At 41.8% G+C, this 18,714-nt stretch overlaps 2 long non-coding RNA genes across 6 annotated transcripts in view; one reads left to right on the top strand and one right to left on the bottom strand.

Moving 5' to 3' along the window:
• LOC120756229 (uncharacterized) overlaps positions 1-9,772 on the bottom strand; it is a 38,686-nt gene extending 28,914 nt beyond the window's left edge. For all 5 annotated transcript variants that reach the window (XR_005702070.2, XR_005702071.2, XR_005702072.2 and 2 more), the window contains exon 1: positions 9,712-9,772. This is a non-coding gene — a long non-coding RNA (uncharacterized LOC120756229). The remainder of the gene's footprint in view (positions 1-9,711) is intronic.
• Positions 1,198-15,095, top strand: LOC131378596 (uncharacterized). The gene is made up of 4 exons (XR_009208103.1): positions 1,198-1,469; positions 2,417-2,485; positions 8,141-8,451; positions 12,167-15,095. It is a non-coding gene; the product is annotated as an uncharacterized LOC131378596 (long non-coding RNA).
• The last annotated feature ends 3,619 nt before the right edge of the window (positions 15,096-18,714 follow it).

The following is an 18,714-nucleotide window of genomic DNA, read 5'->3' as shown; positions in this document are numbered from 1 at the left end:
TCCAAAAGACTAGGAAAGAAAGTATATTAGATCCAGTTGAAAAATCTGTAAAAAATAACGTTGCTCACACACCATATCTGTGCCCTGTGTGTATGGCCAATGTACACTGGGCCTCCCAACTGTTTGTTCATTATTCAGAACACATTTGCCAAACTACTCATGTGCATATGCAGCTCTCAAACAGGAAGTATGCTCTCAATATGACTGCATGCTCACAACTTAAGAAGAAATACTTGGGCAATGCTGGTATTTTTCATGGCATGCACTGGTTGCTCATAGCAAAGCTCACGCAGGAAATTACCATGGTTTGTCCCAAGTTGTCATTCAGTGAATGAGGTGGCTGAGAGCTGCCTGCTGAGAAGGGAAAATGAAGCAGGACAGTTTGGAGGGAGCCAGCCAGGCCCTGAGCTCTCAGGCCTCAAGCCACTGCTCATGAGTGCAGGGTGACTTCACACAGCTTTGCAGTTAACCTCACAGCTAAAAAAATCAAAAAATTACTGGCTTGAACTCGACATACCCACAGCTCTGCAGGGATTTTCTCTAAGAGTATCAGATAAAGTACCTCCTGTAGCCACCACTCTGCTATTTTTCACTATTTGCTCCCCTTTTCTGACCTTCAGTGAGTAAATTAGAGTTATTTTTCTCCCCACTATTGCCTTTCAAGTCCAAGCATGCCACAGATCTAACACATTTGTGGACACTTTCAGAGCTGGAATCTCTCCATTCCTATATTGAGCCCAGTGGGGCTGTGAATAACTCACAGCACACAACACATTTAGAGCCTGGACCCCAATGGGCTGGGCATCACCCCATTCCTACAGGCAAGGCAGATGAAACAAGGGGTTAGGGGCAAGGGGATCTGTTGGGAAGGATGAAGCCAGAAAGCCCTATAAATATGATTGCTTAGATTCTGAGAATGTGAAACCTGTAACTGCGATAGAATTGAAAGTAAGTTTTGATGTTTGAGATGTCCTAGCTGCTGGATGCCTAGGAAAACAACCCCCAATGTATGATTCATCCCACACATGTAACACCCGCCTGAAGTATCAAGTATCTGTAACCCCATTGGCACAAGCCTGTTACAGCCCACCTCGAGACCCCTTATCAGGGGGCTGCGAGAGTGGGCCTCCCTTCTTCTGTTTCTTCTGTTTCCTCTGTCTCTTCTGTTTCTTCTCTCCTTGTTTACCTCTTGCATCTTGCTCTTGGAATTTCCTTATCTCTCACTACCCCCACCTTCCAAGGCCATGCTTCAGCTGCACCTGGCGGCTCTGAGCAAGTCTTATACAATAAACCCCTTCTTCTAAAACCCAACTTCAGAGATCTCTCGTCTACATTCATCTACACCGTCCTGGAGTCCTCAGCAGCAGCAAGAGGCATTTTTCTACAGGGATCCACTTCAAGGACTCTGGGATGTGGCTGCAGTATATGAGGAGAAATACAACCCAAGCAGGCTGGCTTTCCTAACATGAGTAAGTACCTTCTCTAAGAAACTGCAATTTGACCACCAAATTTTTGTCATTTTGTAATTTTGTTCAGGTTTTTGCCACCCGCTTGATCAGGTTGCTCAAAGTCCCATCCAACCTAGCTCTGGACACTTCCAGGGATGTGACATCCACAGTTTCTCTGGGCAAAGGGTAGCACAACAGCAGTGGAGGGCTTCATTCTGTTCCTTATCCAAGCCTGCATCAAGCTTCATGGATGCATAATAAGCTGTTTTTTAAATCAACCAACCTGATTTGCTAGAGAAAAATCTTGAAGTTGAGTGATTTAATTCAGTTTTGGGGGGGAGAGGGGGAAGTGTAGAAGGCAAAGCTTTGTTGGATGAAAGACATAAATGCCAAACTGTTTTAGCAAAGCTGCTGGGATGCACAGGAAAATTGGCTCAAATGCACATTTCATTCAGTCCCTGATTTATTGCTGTTTGCTTACATTTCTTCAGCAACTCAAAAATGCACTTAAGTAGGAAAAATGTTTAGGAAGATTTGCTCTAGTCTTTACTACAGCAGTCTTTCACGAGACATGGGCATTACTCTAAGTCAATTATTTTTTTGCTTCATTGTCTTTGACTGGGTTGGACTTCTCTGCTCAGTCAATGAAAGCTGTTACAGAGCTGACAAGAAACTTCCCAGCTGCAAAACACACTGAGTGCCTGTCGAAACTCGCTGAGCAGGTTTATTTCATCAGGAAGCCATTGTGCCTCTTCACAGCAGAGATGATAGACTGGGGCATGAGGTCTCCAATAGACCCACGTTTGCCTTGGCCTCAAACTACATTTGCCTGCTTTTAAGGCGTCTTGCCCTAAGTGCCAACCATAATTCAAGAGGATTTTCAAATGAGCCATCTCTTCTGGGTTGTTGGAGAGTGCTCTCATTTTTTTCTGTGTGTGAAATGAGAAAACCTGGTTTGTTTGTTACAGGAAGGAAGCACAAGTCATCACCAGCAGTCCTCCTGTAAACGGTGAGATTTGAAGGAGGACCCATTCAAGGTACATATCGAGGAACAGTAAAGTTGGACAGCCATTGGCTGCAAGACAGGCTCTCAAAATCCACACCAAGGAAATTCAATACCTCAGAGCTCCCCACTTTCCAAATTTTTCCTTGGGGATATAACCTGTCAAGCAATTTGCAGAGTAGAAGACGACTCATCCCTAATGAGTCCTCATAATTCAGAAATTATTTTTATTAAATATATGTAACTTCCCACTGAAGGTTCCGGGCATCCAAACAGATCAAAGCTGGATATGAATCAGGATTGATACCAGTTTTTAGAGTCCACTTTTGTGCCTGTTCATCCCAGTGGCTTCAATCCTTGACATGTAAATTCCACCTGTGCCCTGCTGATTGAAATGAATATGTCCACAAATTCCTTCCAGCTTTATGGCTGATCTGTAGACTTTACTGAGCTATGCCACTTGCACATGTGATCGGTTGTGTCTACACTTCCAGGAACTGCAGCCACAATTCCCTGTCTCCATTTGTCCAAATTTGGCTTGGACAAAACAAGTACTTTCCCTGTACAAGTTAAAAATGTGGAGTTTCTATGCCCTTAGGTCAGAATTTTGTCACAGCACAGATTTTTGACATAAGTTTTTAAACATTCAAGAGACTGACAGCTCCAAGACTGTCATTTGTTTCAGGAGAATAACTTCCAGAAAAGTTACAAAGGCTGCTTTTAGGCATCTAGTTTATATTCTGAACTTGATTTACCCCTGAATGGTCCTTTGTAAGCCATTTATGCTTCCCATTTAAAATAGAGCAGCTACAAATTCTTCTGTTATCTAAGCATGTCAGAAATGAAAATTAGATCGGGTTTTTTTTGCATTCCTTTTATCACACCAGCTCGATTCCACGCCACACATGAAAGCTTGGTCCCTGCTTTCTTCTAGCCAGAAGCATTTAATCCTCTTAATGGGTGACTCACCCGACTTACTTAGTCTGGTCAGATAGGAAATCATCTGCACAACCAAAGAATTACAAGTATGGAACAACACTGCATGAAATTACCTCAAGGATTTCCACATGGATCTTTCTGTCTACAAGACTCTCCTACCTAATAAGCCCAGGGGATTCAGATAATATATTTACAAACCCTACTTTTATTGATTTCTTTTTTTTTTTTATTACTCTTCTCCTCTTCTCATTAAACAAGAGAGATACCCAATTTGAAGCCACTTTAACAGCTAAAAGCAACTTTTGTAGGCTTTGTAGCAAGTAGGAGTGACAAAAACACCTCTTCTCTCACTTCCTGTAGGTCAATAAAATATAACATGATGAACCATCTGCTGCTTGTATAATGGGTAAAGGCTGGAATAACACATCAGAACTAATCTAGTCTTTTCAGGGTTATCTTCATGAGTTTTAAATGTAACCTCCCACTGGCTACATGAAAGAGCTGACTTAGCTCTGGAACAGCTGAAGTCGTTCTCTGTGCTAACAATCTTACTCGCTTCCATTCTCACCATAACCAACTCCTGAGGCAATTAAATTACCCAAATCACCTTCAGACATTTCTCAAAAGTCCCCAGAATAGGCTAATATTTTAACAGCACATTCAAAGAAGTGAAAACAGGGAAGATGTAACATCAAGGGTCACATCCTGCATTTGGGATTGCTGACACCTGTGAGAAAATCTCTGAGAAGAACAATCCAGGGAATTTCTCTGCTGCACAGAGGCAGATGCAGGGTGGATGGTGGGCTGCTGTGAGGAACAAGGATGGGCTGAAGAACCCTGGGCTGTGCTGCAGGGAGCTGCAAGGCCTTGGCAGGTTGTCCTAGGGTGACTTTATGATGCTTGTGTCCCCAGTCATCTGTTCTGTTTGTGCTGTATATTGAGTTCTGTACCTTTAAGACTGGTTTTCAGAGTGAAGTGGGGAAAGAAGAAGCGCTGAGTTTGTTTTGAGAAAAACTGCCTGACTCCTCCACATTCTTCTCCGGAGTGTGGTTCATCTGAGGCATGGACAGCAGCAGGACAGAGATCTTTTTGCTTTTAGTTAGTTTCGGCTAGCTAGGGCAGAGAAGTTCCCTGGACTGTTTTTTTCCCTTTTTCTTGGGACTGTTTAAACCTGCTCTGGACTGAAAACCCAGGGGAGCTCTGGGGGCTGCACCTGCGGCCCACCAGGGCCTGGACCTCGGCATTTTCCAGCAGCGCCGGAGGGACTGGGACTGAGGAGAGTCCGAGAGAGAGCTGAGCTACACCCATGGCAAGGACTTTCTCAATTTGCCGTCTCACTCCAGAACGAGACGTTTTATTGTTTCATATGATTTGTTCTTTGCGCCTGTGGGCCCTTTGTTTGTTAAATAAAATAGTTTTTTCCACTTTTTTCCGAGGAAGTTCTTTCCCGGACCGGTTGGGAGGTGGGGCCGTTTGGGTTTGCTCCCCAGAGGGACCCCATTCAGGGGTTTTCTCCCAAATCTGCCCTAAGCCAGGACACAGGTGCACACTGTGCAGCAGGTAAGGGACATGCCAGGCTGTGTGGCTCCTGGAGGGCCAGCTGGACACTGAGGATAACACAGATGCCAACACCCCCCCCAGACATCCCTTAACCTGGTAGCTCTGGGAGCAGCCCAGCGCCCTGCTGTGAAAACAATCACCTCACGAGAACCTGTCCCTGCCCAGCTCAGGGGCAGCTCCCAGCAGCTGCCAGGTGTGATTATTCCTTGCCTCTCTTCACGCTGTGAGGCTCTGCAGAGAATACAAAGTCTGTAGGGAGGACTGATGGGATTTTCCACCGGGCTTTGTAACACCGATCTGTGCCTTTCAGCTGGTGTAAAAGCAGAAACACTGGAGATTAAACTCCCACTGTTTAAATCTTAGGAAGGATAAGGGAGAGGGTTTAAGAAACATAGCTGTGATGCAAAAGGATGTATTCAGCTCTTCTAGCTTACTCAGTAGCAGAAACTACATTTAATTAACAATAACCACATTCAAATAGCCTTAACTTTAAACCAACTAAATCCATGAAACATCTTCAGCCTACTTTCTAAATACTATTATTTAATTACTGTATCTCTTCTGATATCAATTTTAAGCAGAAAATTTAGTCTCTTGAGGCATGTTGAACAAAGGCTCAAACATTAATATCACTATTTCCTTGTTATTTCCATAATTATCTTTCTTAATTCTAATCACTAAATACAATTTTGAACAGGTATTTTTTTTAAGTCTTAACTTGCTTTGAGTTTTTTGCTTCAGCTGAAATGGAAGAAAAAAATACAAGGAGCATTAGTCCAACAAGACAAAACTAACAAACTATAATTTGCGATCTCCCACCAATTTACAAACTAACAAGCCAACTGTGCTGAAAAGAAAGTGAAAACCTTGCATATATAAATGTTATAAGTCACAGGATTTCTTGTTGTGTTTCTTTGGGGTTTTTTTCCTGTATTTCATCCCCTGTGCAACAGCAGTGGCACAGTTCATCTGGAGGCAGCCTGGTAAACACTCAAACTGCGGTTTGCTAATAGGAGAAATACTCAGATTGCTCTTTCAGGGACATTTCTTCATCTACTTTCTCTTATTGGTAGCTAAACATACAGTAAGAATATTTAAAATATTCTATGGGTTTGTGATTTTAGCATAAAACAGAGGGATTATTAAGTTTTTCTGTGTTTTCATTAAAAGCTATTGTCTGAGGTCTTCTAGGGCTCCTTGGAACTGAAACTGACAGCAATTTTTAGATATTTCAGAGCTTTATGAACCGTCAAAAAGGCTAATTGTCCTGGGGTGACTAGAAAAATGCAGCTTTTTAAACTCATTTTTCAGAACTCACACATCCCAGAAAACAGACATTAACAGGAAAGATCGTACAATAAACCATGGCTGATATTGATAAATGCAAAATCATTCAAAACACATCAGTGAGCTCTTCAGAATGCTGAGGCCAATATAATACAGTTCAGCTGCTGAACTCAGGTGGGGTTATCTCACGTGCATGTAGATTAACAAACCTCTGGCAGTGACATTAGAACTTGACAGCTCTAAATGTAAACTGCCACACACATCTGGCAACAGTCCCACTGCAGGATAAAAATAATAAATGAATGTTTCCACCTTAACAGAAGATTATGGTCCTTATAAAAAGCAGACCTGACCTATCAAAAAAGAATCGAGAGGATACAAATCTAGAGCACTGGCAAGCTGGTGTCCCTGTATCACCTTGGCTGCTTCACCAGAACTGGCACGATCCTGTGCTTGGAGCACACTCTGAACATGGCTGTGACTCTGGACTAAATTCTGCATACCAAGGCAAGGATGTCTTCTTCCTCCCTGTCACTTCAATGTTGGACCCTGTCTTTTAGATATTTAATCCACCCAGCTAAGGGACATTGAGCTGATGTCCCATGCTGACCTCCACATTTTCTCAGTATCCTCCATGCTTACCTCCAACTAGATATTTCCCATCCCATTGCAATCCAGAATATCCTCTGCCTTACATGGGACTGTCACATTCCTCATGAGCCTGCTGTGTCCTAAGGCATTCCATTCCTCACCTTTCCATCCCAGGGAGATGGAGGGTGTCAGGAGGGTTCTGCCCTCAAAGCATGGACAAATTTTTCAGCAAGAACAGTCCCTCACTCTTCCTGTCACTAGAAACATTTCAATGCTCTTCAATAGAGTGATATGTTGTCCACAAATCATTGTGTGTTTTTCCATGGAGAGTACAGAAAGAGTGGTTCAAAAGACACTAAAATGCAATTGTGTCGTAAAGCTGAAAATACCCAGCATTTTCCTAACTACCCACACTGACATTAGAAGCTTCACAGTTGGGGTTTTAGGTAAATGTTCTAACTCTCTATTAATTATGAATATTATATATCCTCATAATGGGAGTGTGTGGCTATAAATCAGGAGCAATGTGTAATCCAAAGGTTTCTGTTACTGAAGAGAAATGCCACAGAAATTAACATCTCAGGGCCTCCCAGGCTTAGCACGTGTATCAGCCTCAGCAGAGTCCGAAGCTTGCTACGGCTCAGCCACCCATATACATGGAAATGTGCACCTACCTTTATCTGTAAAAACTGGGCTGAGATCATTTGCACAACATCCCACCTTCACCCAGACAGTGCAGGAACTAAACGCATTTGTTCCAAAGTTGAAAGAAACAGGGAAGACCACCATCACATGGTATTTCTTTCCACGTGTAAGCGCTTTGTTTTACAGGTTGATTTTACAGAACCCTCTTCTGCTCTCATGTTTGTTCCCAAAGCTGCTTTACCCCACTTGACCAAAATATCCCCTCACTGTAGAAACTCCTGCTTCTCCTGGGCAGTTTAGACTAGCTTAGCTTTTCTCCTCTCGCTCAGCTGAAACATTAATCATGTATATCCATGCCTAAGCCACATAATTCAGGATTAATCATTCTGCTCTGACAAATGTCATTGACTTTTGCTCATCTCTTCAACACGTTTTTACTCAAGGGCTAAGCAAATGGTAATAGCCAAGGATAGCTTTATCTGGCAGATGAAGGGCACTCTAAAACTCCAAGGATATTACACAAAAATTCCAAAGGTATTGAAGAAAACAGACCAATTTCCATACGTTTATTTCCTACTTCAGTAGTTACCTCCCATCCTCCATTAATGACTTCTTATTTTTACAACCCCGTAAAGAAAAATAATGCAGCTCATCTTTCCAAACACAGCAACAAACCACCTCTCCTGGGCAAAGTTCCTGCTTTCCAGAGCCGGCAGATGCGGGCAGTGGATGTGACACAAAGCACTGGGGTTTTGGAACGTGCCGGGGAGAGCAAGGCCTGAGAGCCAAGTGCTGCCTCCATCCTCAGCATCGCCGCCTCTCCCCACGGTGCTCACAGGCAGCCCCGACGCTCTGCACTGCCCTGACCCCTCTGCAAGTTTGCATTTTGCACTCCCAGCGATGCCCATGCAGTAAAGGCACAGCGACAAGCAGCACAGTCTGCTTTTACGATCAGGATGTGCCAACCACTGCTTTAAGGTGAGCTGCTTCAGGATTAATACCACACTTTCCCAGAAATTTTAAGCATCAGAGTAAGCCTGGCTTAGTGCTGAGTCAGGCCAGGGAATATGAGCAACAGCTCAACAGGTGAGGGAAATGAGGAATCAGTGCTGAGGGAAAGGAGCTGCTCTGAAAACAAGGGGTCTGAGGGACACGGGGGTGGCTGAGCTGATGGTAAGCCCTAGGGGAAACTGTGTGATAGTCTCCATGGTTTTCTATCACATTTAAAGTAAGTTAAACAGGAGTTTTCTCCTCCTGAAAGTCTGAATAACCATATCTCAGAAGATGCACAAATTTTCCAGGAAAAGCTTGGGTGAGGACAGCACATAACCACTCACAAAAGGCCAGATTTCTGACTGAGAGATACCCCTCCACAGCGTCTTTAAGAAATAAAGCTTAAATATTTTCACCCTTTTCTTTGAGCTAACCAATCCTAACCCCAACTTCAATGTTATCTACTAGGAAAAAAAAGCACTGCCTACAGATATGGCTATATAAAACCAGACAATTTGCTCACACACCCGGAAGCAGCACACTCCTGGGTGGGACAGACATTTATGGGAGCAGCTAAAACACATACAAAGATTTCAGCAGGAGCTGGTAACGTAATGCTGGGAAGTGCTACGTGCTCCCAGAATATTGAGCATGGCTCCAATGGAAACTGGACACTCAGACCTCTTCAGAGCCCCTTATCCAGCCAAAGATCAAACTGAGAATTTTTATACATGCTTTGAAGATGAAATAGGAAAATATTACAGGAGACTACTTTCTTTACATTGAAAAGACCTCTCACACGCATTTGCCTCAATTGATATGTGATTCCACAATAACTAGTCAAACAATTTCAGCAGATCAAAACAGCAAGGAAACAAAAACAATCAAGGCAACAGCTTAAAAAGAAGGTCTCTCCTTTTCTCTTAGGGGAGCAACATTTTTTTGTTATGGAATTCATGAAAGTTTATTTTTAACACAATCTCCACTCCCCACAGAAGATAAAATGCTCATTTGGGGATTATATTAAAACTAGTTACTTGTAGGGGTTTTGTCTTTCTCCTTTCTATCCACCCCCTCCCCCGCCCCCCCCCCCCAATAAAAAAAATAGAACAAAGAGAAATTTCATTCCTATTTAACCTGAACAATATTTCTATTCTGAGCAAACTCTGACAAAAGTAACCCAACCCCACTACCCTCAAATGCCTATTTACAGCCACATATTTCATATACCAAAGGAGACAATACCTTTTCTGGCTTGCTCTAAAGAGAAAGATGCTTCCTTACAACAAAGAGAAGGAGTCCCAACACAGCAAACCAGAGCACCTTGAGGCTCAAGGCTTTTATGTCCCACCTGCCCTGGCACTTTGTTACCTCGTTAAGGTTGATTGGTACTCTGCAGCGGAGCCTAATTAAGGCTCACAAGGCCCGGGTGTGAGGGCATCTCCTGCGCTGGCTGTCTCCTGAGCCCTGGCAGCTGTTGCCATCCAGGGGAACGTGTGCTCAGAGCAAGTTTTGAGCCTTCTCTTACTCATAGACAGGGGTGGCCTCCTGAAAATGAGGCAGAAGATCATAAAAATGTAGATCTGCTTTAGCACATACAGCAATATGGAATTATACTCAGGCCTTAGTTTGTGATTTCAAAAGCAATGCAATTACCTTTCCTTGGGAAGTAGAAAACCTGGAGATGACCAGGTCTCTTAAAAAATTCACGTTGTTTTCATGCCTTTTTCCTTTCTCCATAATTAGTAATTATCTTAACATGTGGTTATGTTCAGAGTCTGACAGTCCTGTAAAGCTGATGGGTGTGCATTGAAAACACCAAAGGAAAAGCAGCAAGAAAAGAAAATGAAGAAACCTCATATTACTTGCTTTCCCCATGTACAGTGCAGTGTGCCTATGAATCCACTGGTATTTTACTTACTTCTATTCAATATGCAACTTCTACATTCTAGATAACACACCAAAACAACTACAAAAAAAGGCAATTTCTTTTGTTTGGTGTATTTTTTCATAGATGCTTCTGAGGTGTGGTTTTTTTTGTTTGTTTTTTTTTTTTTCCTACTGGAGAATGTGGCTTATATTTCTGAACATATGAGGAGTGGAAATGCCTCAGCATTAAAAACACAATGAGAATGATTTTAAAGTATATAATTTCCATAAAACATTTAGATACATTTCAAATCTAAATGAGCTGCTGATGAGAGCTGTTTATTGTGTTATGTGACAGCAGAATCCCGAGATCCTTGTTCAACCATGACTCTCACTGAAATTTAGGAAAAAATTATCCGAGCCAAGACAGCAGGATTCAGTCCCAGAGATTCCTCTGGAAGGCCCCAGGGCCAAATTCATTCTTGATTTAAATCAGACCGGCAGAACTGAAGTCAATAAAATGCTACTGATTTATATCAGCTCATATTTATTGCTATAGCACCCATGCTCACTTCCATGCCCTCACTGTAATCATTTTCCACCGTTCATTAGGTGCATATATAAAAGCTGACAGAAAGCACAAGCCAACTGACTGCTCTTTGCAGAGCTCCAAATTTTAGATTTCCCTCATTTGCAAACAAGGTCTTGATCTTACTAATGGAAATAAGGATTCCTACAACTCAGCCCCAAGTTGCTCCATTGGGATAAATGGGATAAAAATCAAGAACTGGAGCACAGAGCTACTGTGAGCATTACTGTTTGCATTGCTTTGAGGTGTGACATGCAGGGAATTTTAGGGCTGGCTCTTTCTGTGCTATCTCACCGGTAACTCCAGTTCTATTTAACAGTGTGAAACCTCTTAGTGACATTTCTAGACAGATTCCCTCTTGTTTCCCACTCGGTTGCTTTATTTTTTTTCTTTTTATCAATGTTCTGCAGAGATGCTCAAAACTAGTTTGCATCAAAATGCCCCTATTGTGCATGGAATTATTTATGGAAATATTATTTATGGAACATTAAAATCCCTACGGGGTCTGAGGACAGGATGGGGGATGCCTGGCTGCGTTCAAACAGGTGGTTTGCTGAAAACCAGTGGGGCAGCTGTGGAGTGAAACCCCTGACAGGCCTTTAGTTCAGTTCTTGGAGTGCCTTGGTTCTCCCGGGGTAGATTCCATCTGGAAGGAACCCACCACAAGTGGTGGCTCCCTGCCACAAGTCCTGCAGCCCAGGAGGCTCTGCCGCCTCACCAAGGCTCTCTCAGTACATCCTTAAAGCTTCTTTTTTGCACAGAGCTTCAACCCACAAACCCTAGAGGGACCAGATTATCTCTCATCTGGTGTAACTCCCCCAAGAAATGCAAAATATCAGTAGGTAGCGACTCTGCCTGAGATTTTTTGGTCAACCGACCAACTCCTCTGAAACGGAACTCATGTTGGCATAGATGTTACCACTGTCCTGTGAACTTCTAGGTTCCCTCTCCAGAGTCTCCACTGAAACTCCAACTTAATTCATTATGTCCCTGGTAATGTCATAAAAAACAGCAAAAAAATCACTTCCAATCTACAAAGCCTGTGTGGGAATACCTACCCAACTGTGCTGCTTTGCTTCATTATCCTAGTGGGTTGTAACAGTTCAAAGATATAATTGTAACATGATAATTTATCTTCTACTCTGGCTTCTGCTAATTCTGAAGGAACAAGAAATTGTACAAGTGTAGTGTTATGATTCTAATCTTCCCTTTTTTTTTTTGTTTTCCTTGTTTTCCTTTTAGAGATACTGCTGGTGCTTAATTTAAAACAAGGAGATCTTGTCTTGTGTCCCGCTGCTACACAAAGAAGTGCTCTCAACTATGCGCTATACACAGTGCCGTTTAATTTCTTAGGCATGTGCTACTTTAAATAAACGGAACAAAATTCCAAAAGTAAATCTGCAATGCTTTCAACCTGAAAGAAATCTTACTTACCTGATGGAGATATCTTTCACATGGGCTGAAGCTCGAAACCTTTGGTGGAAATTTATGAAGTATAAATAATCTTATGAAAATGTGTTTTGTTCCATGCTAGCTGGTTTTTACAAGAGTGTACCCCCTTGAAAGGTGGATGGATTGTTTGTAAATGAGTGAGTCAACATGACTGTGAGAGAGATGATTATTCTGGTGACAGAGTGTGGTAAAACATGGGAGGTCAAGGGAAGCATGAGCTTTGGAAAGACTCCCTTTCAGTCCAAGTAGCTTAGATTGAATCAAAACTACCTGCCCTTTAGGTGCATTTTCAGTACGTGGGGCTTGATTCTGATGAAGTAAATAAGTATGAGGATGACGTAATCCAGCACTTTGTACAGGAGCAATTACCTGCCAGAATTTTGAACCTGACTGAATTTCCACTGGAGTTACACTGATTCCATTGACTTTATAATTGATTTCAACTTGACTCAAATCAAGGCATTCATTACTGCCTTGAGATATTATTAAGTTGCTGTATAAGTTTCTTAAAAGTTAAGAAACTTAAGGAATATCATCTGAGCACCACAGAGCCAGGCTGCTCTTTTTTCTTGTTTAGATACATATCTAGTGTTTTTAAAAAACTTCACTGCTTGCCTTATTAATGTCTTCAGGCAAGGAATATAATGCATTAAGATGGGTTGAGTTTAATTTGTTGATTTGTTTGAATGTCCATATCAGTACTGGACTAGGGTAAAAATGCCATACACACAGCTGTGTGCTCCAGCATCTATATTAAATCACAGTTTCTTATTATTAGTCAGTAGCTCATGTAAATGTCAAAACTTTACAGCTGTCACGGTCAACTTACACGCAGAAACTTCTGGCTGAGATTTTGTAGTTCAGTATTGTTTGCCTGAAATTGAAAGAAATACATGTAATCTCAATTTAAAGATCAAATTCCTGGATGCCCTCTGTTTTGTAGCTCATGAGACAGCTTCTAGTAACATTTTTCCCACATAAATGTTCTTGATAAAGACAGTAAGATTAAAGTGCAGAAGCTTAAATGAGAACACTCCTCCAGCTGTCCAAATATGCATCATATTTTCAGTAGTAATAAATCCATGTTTACCAACATATACAAACGTTTTCTAAAACACTTCACACGCATAGTTCTCACTAAAGAAAACAGAACTTGTTCTGAGACACTTTAGAGACAACGTCGAAGGTATTTGTCTCTACAAGCTCCTGTAATAATCCAGTAATCATTCCTCAAGGCTTTCTAGCTCTGCTGCCATATGGTTTTCTGTGGGGAGAATGTTAGAGTTGAATTCATTTTGTTCACGGGAGCATCCTTCACTGGAACAGACAAGCATGTATTGTCAATAATCATGATGGTTCTGCTCCATTCCCCTTGGTGCACGGAGCTGACACCTCTGCTGAGTCACTCACTGTGACAAGGCTTCCTTCACATTATTCACTTCTTTACAGTTTGCGCTGCATTTTTATTCTTCCCAATTGACGTCTGCATCATCATCTCCTCTAATCACCTTAGCTCTGTGAGATCCCCCATGAATTCCTTCAAACTCCTCTGAGCATTCATAAAGCAAATCACTATATATGAGTGGGAGATGACTCTGCCACTCTCACCCTTGCAGCACATGGCAGCAATTATGTCACTCTAAACTGCTGGTGTAATCGTGAATACTTAATGCAGAAAGTTCTGAAAAGGCACGTGGACAAGGGCTTGCACTTGAGCAGAAGGAATTAAAAGGAGCAAAACTATTGCAGGAGGGAGTGAGTCCATGGGAGAGGAGACAGATGTATCAAAGCAAGGGATACATCAAAGTATTTATGAGCGTTTGTCTGGGATGAGGGAATTCAGCTGTGATAAAAGGGACTGCTCCTGAAAAGCAGCAACAGGTGGGCTGCTTACACAGATCAAACTCATGGAAAGTCACTGGATGTCATTTCTTCTTGCAGAAATCCAGCTGAGGGAGTACGGTGCTCCATCTGGCAGAAAAGGAGTCACAGCTACAGAGGGGAAATTTTAACTGTGGCCAAGGCATACTTCTAAACATAAAAAGCCTTCCATGAGAAAGATGAAATTTAATCTCTCTCTTCTCTTTTCTCTTTCACATTTATTTTTTCCTTATTTTTTCTCATGGGAGTGATTTTCTTCCTCAGTACTGGCTGGTCAGGAAACAGTGAAATATCTAGAGCATTTCAATTTTATCTCTAGGGTTCATGCCATTGCAAAAGGCATTTTACTACTGTGATGTGTAACTTTATTTTGTCATTTGTTCAGCTCTAATTGTGATGTGTATCACATTAAATTTTTAAATTTTCTCTTTTTAATTCTTTTTTTTTTTTTTTACATGCCTGAGGTGAACTAAATGCTCTCTACTTTTCATTTCTGCTGTGCAGTAGAATAAGAATTGGAGGACATCACATCCTCTCTAAGATGTCTTGATCACGCCTTTTTTTTTTTCTTTGACATATTCTGAGTGTGCCCTTTCTTTTGTCATATGCAGTGCTTTCTTGCAGCAACTTTTAACAATTGTGATTGATTTCTTGGCTTTCCTTTTAACCACAGTCTAAAACGTCTTTATTTTTTCAGCTGCCACCATACATCAGCTTCTGTATCTTGACATTTTCTCTAACGATTTTTTAAATGATTCTCAGGAATCCATGGTTTGATAATTCTTCTCAATGTATCTTTATATACTGTGTTTTGGCTGTATGTAATAATAAAGCATCGAAAAAGAAAGACAAAACTTAATTCAGACTTATTCATAAATATTAATTTAAGAACAACTGCCTTTCACAGAGACAGTTGCAATTGCCATAAGCACAGAAAGCACACGCTTGGCTTCACCTGAAATCATAGTTTCTTATATCTTCATTCAGCTCCTTCTCCTTGAGGAGAACCTAGGGAAGGTGGAAGCATTGATCCCCAGACTTTATGGTGTCACTGAGGGCACGTGTAAGGAACTGTGTAAGACCTTCCTGTTATTAGCACCATGCTGGGGATTTGAGGCAGTTACCCAGGCATCTGCATTTATGGAACGTGCAAACAGCTGGGCGTGAGCAGGTGGCACTGCTGGGTGTGCCACTCACCCAGGGCACACGTGGGGAACCCAACCCCAGCAAGGCCCATCGCCTCTGGGTTTCTCACAAATTAAAACCCTGCGAGGTTTACCAACATCCCCTGGCAATAAAATCTTCTGTGTGGAGAAGGCTTCTCCATTTACTGCAGAAGTCCAGTGCCAGAGGAAATAAAAATTCTGCCCAAGACAATTCTGCATCCAGTCAGCATTTCATTTCAGTGGCCAACACAAAGGAGGAACATATGTGAATTGTTCCTTATCCTTCTATTTTGGGCAGGGGAAAGTAACCAGTTTTTACAGCATCAGGGATAGTTTTAAAAACAATGTGAAAATTTGGAAGTAGTTGAGAAGCTGGTTGCAAAGGACAGTGTTGGAGTCCAGGGCATTCCTTTGGTTGCCCTGGAGGGTCAGGGACCTGGGCAGGGGGGTCTGGGACCCCAGCCCAGAGCTCAGAGAGACACTGGATTTGATTTCAGTCCATGGGAGAGGCTTCTTGCACTGCAGGAAGCATTGCAGGCCACAAGAGTGTGAAAAATGGCAGTTTAGTATATCACAGGGTGAAAAAACAGTGAGTTTGGGATTCTTGGCATTGAAGTGAATGGGGCAAGATGGAGAATTTAGGGCGTTGTCTCTTTCTTCTTCCTTCTTGTTCCCTCCCTCCATTTCTGCAGTGACGTTGGCACAAAGTAGTTAGTGAGGATTGGGTCAGAGTAGAGATGACCTTTTTAGTAATATTGATAGACATTGGTAATAAATAGTAAATAAAGAATACGTAGCAATTAGTATAAAAGATAAGGACAGCCCAGAGACAGGAGGAGTCACCAGATGTCCGAGCCGCAGCAAACATCTTTTAGACACTGAGAAAATTGTAAGATAAGAACTAATAAACGAAGCATGTAACCTTGAAGACTCCGTCTTTTCCTGCGTTTGGCACAGAGCTTTGCAGAGGGCCAGAACTCTAAAACCACCTGAATGCCGGGGAATTTAAACTCCTGAAAAGGAGCCCCCGACAGGACAGAAGACACACAACATTCTCAGTAGAAATTAATGTGCCTGATAGGAACAATCCCCAGGAAATTCTCACAGACAAGTCAAGTTTCCCCACAGCCGCAGGAATGTTCTTTTTTTTTTTTTTTTTTTTTTTTTTAAGGGACTATGATAAAGGTAAGATGTTGTTATAACCTGAGGGTTTATCTCATCTTAATTCTCCTCCTGAATCCTTTCCCTGCAGTTTATTTGCATTTTGTGGTAGTTCCTGTGAAACAGGATATTGATTTATTTTAATGCACAACTAAAAAAGGCACGACAAGGAGATGGAGACAAAGAGCAGAAATTAAATATGTGAGATAACCCAACCATGCTTTGCAGATGTATAATGTTAAGTTCAATGCACGAGTGCTGGTGATACATTGGATTATAAAACCCCCGAGTTCACTGCAGATTTTGGATAACAGAGGAGATATTGCTTCCTGACAGTAGTAAGAATGGACTAAGGGAGCAGAGTATCTTCAGTGAAAAGCACCAGTTCCAGAAGAGATAATGGCATGTGGTATTAGCAGGCTGAAGGAATGCAACTGGAACTTTGCCTGCTGCTCAGTTGGATTGAAATCCATAGAGGTGGGTGCATTTAACCAGGTGAGAACTGTCATGAATGAAGTTAAAGCTTTTAAAAATAGAGTGAAGGAGTTAACTGCAGTTGGCAGGGGTGCCTGATGCATTACAAATGGATCAATGTTCTTTCCTGTCTCTCTCCAATACCATATAAATCTCAATAGCTACTGGATGAATCAGCAGAAGAGAAGACCTGAAAAATCAGTTTCTCATTGACTTCGGATCTCCAGGACTTAGTTCTTCTTTTTGCCTTTAATGTTATCCAATATAGACTATTTGAAAATTAATTGGCAGCAAAATTCAATCCTTTTGGAAGTCTCAGCTTGGTTTCAAAGAAAAAAATACTCATTTAAAACAAACCTTTGCATGTTCACTTTTCAGCATTTGGTTGCATCTAAATGTGTGTAAACCCATCACCCAAAAACTGACCTGAAACATCCCTCAGGTGTACACATAGAAGGATATTTCTCACTGAAAACACTACGATATGGAAAGGTAATATTAGTATCTTAACAATCTTTTCTGTAACATTTTCCTGCCTGGGGTACCATTTCTGTTTATATATGTGATGATATCAAGACAACAGAAAGCAGACTGTGTGATGAAAGATCAGTCACACAAGTGGTGATCCCCACATCATACAGATATGAAAAGAGCCCTGGATGTCTTGCCAGCATTTAAGTAAACATGTGTAGTTATAAAACTGTGCTGCCATTTTTCTTGCACAATAAAAAGATTACTAAAACCACTGGTTATAATGTAGATGGTTCAGTTACGGAAAAAAAGCAAAGGAAAAAGTTGTCAAATTCTTTTGAGACTCATCTGTTCTTGATATGCAGGTGGGGCAAACCTCACTGGCAGACAGGTGAAAAGAAAGTTTAGTAAACATTCCTTTCCCATAGAAGTGTGAGCAATTAAAACATATGTGCCTGTTGAAACCTATAGTTAGGTTTTCTAACTATGTAAAAGCTATTACTCATCAGCCTCCTCTATGTTATGAACTTAGATGTGAATTTAAAATGTTTTTTTTAGAATGTTTTGGCTTTGAATACACTTCATCTGATTAAATTTACACCCCTAAATTCTTAAAAAGTTCTGGAGAAGCCCTTCTGCAATTTACCTCTGTCTTATTTTCCATGGGAAGCAGCAAGATGGGCTTCTCTCTCTTCTTTCTGCCACCCAGCACCTGTGATCTCTGTCAGCAGAGGCAGCGCCGCAGTCCCTCACAAAAAAGGTGACCAAAAAGGTGCCCACCTTGTCCACCCCCTGCTGCTCCAGCCCTGAGAGGAGGAAGGTGTTCTCTGCTGATAAAACTGCCTGATCCTCAGATGGGAAAGAGACAGGAGGTCTTTCTGCAGAGGAAAAAGAAAACTAATTCTGCTGTGGAGAGGCTGTAAAAATGTGAGCCCTAAACACGAATCCTTAGAAAAGGACTAGAATGCAGATTTGGGTCTCTAATTGTAGGCACCATTGGACAAATCTGGATTTAAGGCAACCAGGGAAAATAAGGTGCTCCAGATGACTCTGTCAACAGAGCTGTTAATAAAAGGTGGCTTTGTGAGACACAGGACACAGAGACAAGGAGCTGCCTGCTGCCCATCTGCGCTCTGCTGAGAGAAAAGCATATTTGCATAGACCTCTGGCACTTAGGAAGAGGAA

This window comes from Hirundo rustica, chromosome 8 (assembly GCF_015227805.2).
Source record: "Hirundo rustica isolate bHirRus1 chromosome 8, bHirRus1.pri.v3, whole genome shotgun sequence".
Classification (NCBI taxonomy): domain Eukaryota; kingdom Metazoa; phylum Chordata; class Aves; order Passeriformes; family Hirundinidae; genus Hirundo; species Hirundo rustica.
The sequence above is the reverse complement of the archived record's forward strand: the minus strand, read 5'-3'. Positions and strand labels throughout refer to the sequence as shown.